The 5,070-nt window shown below is 37.5% G+C and overlaps 2 pseudogenes; both read right to left on the bottom strand.

Annotated features, from left to right (window-relative positions):
* The window catches only part of LOC126499024 (amine sulfotransferase-like), a 279,216-nt pseudogene that overhangs the window by 164,174 nt on the left and 109,972 nt on the right, over positions 1-5,070 (bottom strand).
* LOC126499110 (radial spoke head protein 4 homolog A-like) overlaps positions 1-5,070 on the bottom strand; it is a 66,964-nt pseudogene that overhangs the window by 12,480 nt on the left and 49,414 nt on the right.

Genomic DNA, 5,070 nt, shown 5'->3' with positions numbered 1-5,070 from the left:
TCTTCTTCTTCTTCTTCTTCTTCTTCTTCTTCTTCTTCTTCTTCTTCTTCTTCTTCTTCTTCTTCTTCTTCTTCTTCTTCTCTTCCTCCTTCTCCTCTTCCTCCTCCTCCTCTTCCTCCTCTTCCTTCTCCTCCTCCTCCTCCATCCTCTGTACCAAACTGATAAAATCCTAGAAGGCTTGCATGGGTCCCTGCTGAAATTGGGCAATTGGTGCTCTTAACTAATTGCTTCCATTTCCTAGGATGGGCAGGTAGCAAATGATGGCTGCATCTAGGTGCCCAGTGAAAAATTTCTTGATTTTTCTTGTGGTAACAATTTGTGCAGACATAACTGCTGGTAACTTTACCTACAGCCTTACAGGCTCATTGCAAACACAATAGATGTACTTGTTGGTGCCTGTTCTGGTTTCCTCCTTAGGTATTGCCTGTGGGGTCTTATACACAGACTTGGTAATTGATGCCTCTGGCCTTCATTGGGTTCACTTTCTCCATGGTATCTTTCTTCAGCTACCTCTTCTTATTCCACCTTCTCTTCATTTTCTCCATCATAAAATTCAACTTCAATATCAATATAATTCATTTCCAGAACCATGATCTTGCCCCAGAAGCAGCTTCTTTGGATTGGGTGTGTTTCAGTAAGTTTCTTGAAGACAAGAAACACACAATAAATCTCATCTATCCCTAAACCAAAACCAGATTTGTTCAAAAGAGTAAGCTGACTCCATCACATTGTACAGAGAGTTATGAGCATTTATCATTCTCACAAATGACTTGCTAGTGTTTATAACTAGCAATGGTTTTGAAACCATTGTGGTTTCAAAAATATAAAGACTTTGGGGAAGGTTGTTTGATTGTTTAGTTTTGGTTGAGAAAGATCTTATTGTGTATGTAGCCCTGGCTGTCCTGGAACTCACTCTGTAGTCTCAGACTGGTCTGTCTGCCTCTGCCTCTGAGTCTGAAATATAAAGCCACCTGTACTTGACTACCAGAATGCCTTTTAAAATCCTCACCTGTGACATAGACTGTAAAATTCATTCACTGTCATGTAGAATATTACTTGCTCTTGGTCCTGCTCACTTAGCTACAATGCCATGGGTTTCAGCAGCACAATTATGGAGGTCACATGACAACTTTATGAAGTTAGTTCTGTCCTTAAGCATGTAGGCTCCAGCAGTGAACCCAGGTATGTCTTTAGGCATGACAGTAGAAGCCTTTACCCCCTTTCTGGACCCCGATGTGAAGATGTACTATTCATCCCATAATTCAGCTCCAATATTCCATGGCTGCCGTCCTGACCCTGTATTAGGAAGATGCTTGGTCAAGGTGATTAGGCTTCAGACCCAAAACAGCTATATGTCTTCTCACTCATGTCCTGTATTTGGATGTAGATCCTAATCTAGTGAAGTTGCCTAAGACAGCTGGGGGCCCCATTCCAGCACTGAATACTGACATTTCTTTATTTAGGTAACCCTGGGAATTTCTGCCATCTGTGTGATTTCCACATACTGAATGATCCCACAGTTCTCATGGTTGTATTTGCCCATACTCCAATGCCACTGTGCAAATCAGCCTGGCATTAGCTCCTTATTCCTATCACAGGTCCCTTCCATCCAAGAACCCTTGGTCCCATTGCATCAGGATGTGTTTCTTCCCAAACGCTGCTACACCAAGGCAGTGTGGATACAGCCAAACCCTTGCTTTTTTTGCCTTTCCCTGAAGGATTCTATTTTGAAAGTACTTTATTTGAAACATACTTTGAATAGATTATTGTTACTAGAACATGAAAGCTCAGAAGTTATATATAAAATTTTAAGTATATAAACATTTAGGGAAAAGGATATAGGATGCTATTTTGAAGTGTGTGATGTTCAAATTTTGTCGAGGCACCAAATTTTACTCCAAACTATATATTTTATGCTTTCTGTTATCCATTCTTTCTCAAAATATTTTCACCACTTTCACTATCAATTTTGAAAAGGGATTTTATTCCTAACTCCTTGTAGTTTGAATCATGGTTAAATTATATTAAATATCCAGAAAATGGAGCTTACCCTAAAAATAAGTACACAATGGAATTAATATTAGAATTACGTTTAGGTTTTGAACTTAATTTAAAGGAAAATATGCAACTTGATTTAAAGCTTTCTAAATTGATGTTTATTGAGCTCTACGTTATTCTAGAAGGACCAGGAGGTGTGGCCTTGTTGGAGTAGGTGTGAACTTGTTGGAGGAAGTATATGACTGGGATGGGCTTTAAGGTCCAGGCTCTCTCTTTGCCTGTGAATCAGGGTATAGCTCACTTTTACTGCTCTAGTGTCATGTTGATGTCATCATTTCTGCCATGATGATAATGAACCAAATTCTGAAACTGAAAGCAAGACCCCAGCTGAATGGCTTTTTTTTATGAGTTGCCTTGTTCATAGGGTCTCTTTACAGCAATAGAACAATGACTATTACTGGATCCATCCACTAAGAATTGGTGCCATATCTAATTACGGACAAATAGTGAATTTCTGGAAAATGGCAGACGTCATGTAGACCTAGCTCCCATAAAATGATAAAAGACTTGTGACTGTTACTGACATAGAAGTCACCATATATATGATGATAGTGAAATAAATTTATTAGAAAAGGCTTGAAGGGATGTAAGAAATTTCTGATTCAAATACTATTTACAGAGCTATAAAAACAGTTTGTGTGCTCATAAGCAATCTCATTCATCTCTGAAATTTGAGTATTTATTTGTAGCATTGAGAAATTTGGTAATCACTTACAGTTATTTACAGAGCTATAAGATGGTGTACTGATGAGTCAAGTCCCTCCCATCCCTGAGATTCCAGTGCTAATTAATAGTGTTATCACTTACAATTTCCTCCTCCAGTTCTTGATTAGCTCCTTCAAACTGGCCACAGAGAAAAAGAACTTTTTTCTCTCTGCTATTTCAAATACTGGAAGCATCTCATTTTAATTGTGGAATATATCTAACTTTTTATTATAATTTTCCATTTTTACATCTTTGTTTATATGTTCTTTTTAAACATTTTTCTATTGATATTTATTGAGATCTACATTTTTTTTCTGCTATCATCCCTGATTCTCCCCTCTTACCTTACATCCTTCCCAAGGTCCCCATGCTCCCAATTTACTCAGGAGATGTTGTTGTTTTCTACTTTTCACCTCCCATGTATATTTGATCTATGTAAGTCTCTCTTAGTGTCCTCATTGATATCTAAGTTCTCTGGGATTGTGGTTTGTAGGCCTGTTTTCTTTGTATTATATTAAAAAAACAGCTATGAGTGAGTACATATGATAATTGTCTTTCTGTGTCTGGCTTACCTCACTCAAAATAGTGTTTTCTAGCTTCATCCATTTTCCTTCTAAATTCAAGAAGGCGTAATTTTTTGTTGTTGTTGTTGCTGTGTAGTACTTCATCCGTATCACATTTTTCTCATCTATTCTTCAATTGAGAGGCATTTAGGTTCTTTTGAGGTTCTGGCTATGACAAACACAGCTGCTATGAACATAACTGAGCACATGTCCTTTTGGCACGATTGAGAATCCTTTGGATATATACCCTAAAGTGGTATTACTAGGTCTTGAGGAAGGTTGTGTTCTAATTTTCTGAGAAATTGCCACACTGACATCCAGCGGGTTTGTACCAGCTTGCATTTCCACCAGCAATACAGAAGTGTTCCCTTTTCCCCACAACCTCCTCAGGATAAGTTGTCATCAGTGTTTTTGATCTTGGCCATTCATACAGGTGTAAGATGAAATCTCAGAGTTGTTTTGATTTGCATTTCTCTGATGACTAAGGATGCTGAACATTTTCTTAAGTGTCTTTCAGCCATTTTAGATTCCTCTCTTGAGAGTTCTCTGTTTAGGTCTGTATTCCATTTATTGGATTATGTGTTTTTTGGTGTCTAATCTTGAGTTCTTAGTTTATTTTGGAGATGAAACCTTTGTCTGATGTGAGGTTAGTTAATATCTTTTCCCATTCTGTAGGTTGTCATTTTGTCTTGTTGACTATGTTCTTTGCTTTACAGAAGTTTCTTAGTCCATTTAATTGTTTCTTTTAGTGTCTGTGCTGCTGGGGTTACATTTAGGCAGTGGTTCCCTGTGCCAATGTGGTCAAGTATCTTCCCACTTTCTCTTTTATGAGGTTCATTGTGGCTTGCTTTATGATGAGGCCTTTGATCCATTTGGACTTGAGTTTTGTGCATGGTGACAGATTTGGGTCTATTTTCATTCTTCTACATGTTGATATCCCATTATGCCAGCACCACTTGTTAAATATACTTTATTTTCTCCATTTGATATTTTTTGCTTCCTTGTCAAAAATCAGCTGTTCAAAGATGTGTGGATTGATATCCGGGTCTTCTTTTCAGTTCCATTTGTTCTGTCTGTTCTTATGCCAATACCAGGCTATTTTCAGTACTGTAGCTCTGTAGTAGTTTGAAGTCAGAAATTCTGATGCCTCCAGAAGTTCTTTTATTGTACAGGATTGTTTTGGCTATGCTGAGTCTTTTACTTTTCCATATGAAGTTGAGTACCATTCTTTCCAGGACTTTGAAAAATTTTGCTGGGATTTTGCTGGGTATTGCATTGAATCTGTAGACTGATTTTGGTAAGATTGCAATTTTTATTATGTTAAATATGGCTACCCAAGAGCATAGGAGTTCTTCCCACTTTCTGATGTCTTCTTCAATTTCTTTATTCAAAGATTAAATGTTCTTGTCATACAAGTCTTCCATTTGTTTGGTTATAGTTACTCCAAGATATTTTATGCTATTGTGAAGGATGTTGTTTCTCTGATTTCTTCCCCAGCCCTTTTATCATCTGTGTACAGGAGGGCTACTGATTTTTTTGAGTTAATCTCGTATCCTGCTACACTGCTGAAAGTGTTTATGAGTTGTAGACTTTCCTTGGTAGAATTTTTTGAATCACTTATGTAAACTATCATATCATCAGCATACAGTGAGAGTTTGACTTCTTCTTTTCCAATTTGTATCCCCTTGCTCTCCTTTTTGTGTCTTATTGCTCTAGCTAGGACATCAAGAACTATATTGAATAG

Source organism: Alexandromys fortis, unplaced genomic scaffold, assembly GCF_014885135.2.
Source record: "Alexandromys fortis isolate MF-2015 unplaced genomic scaffold, M_Fortis_MF-2015_v1.1 scaffold_14, whole genome shotgun sequence".
NCBI lineage: Eukaryota > Metazoa > Chordata > Mammalia > Rodentia > Cricetidae > Alexandromys > Alexandromys fortis.
The sequence above is the reverse complement of the archived record's forward strand: the minus strand, read 5'-3'. Positions and strand labels throughout refer to the sequence as shown.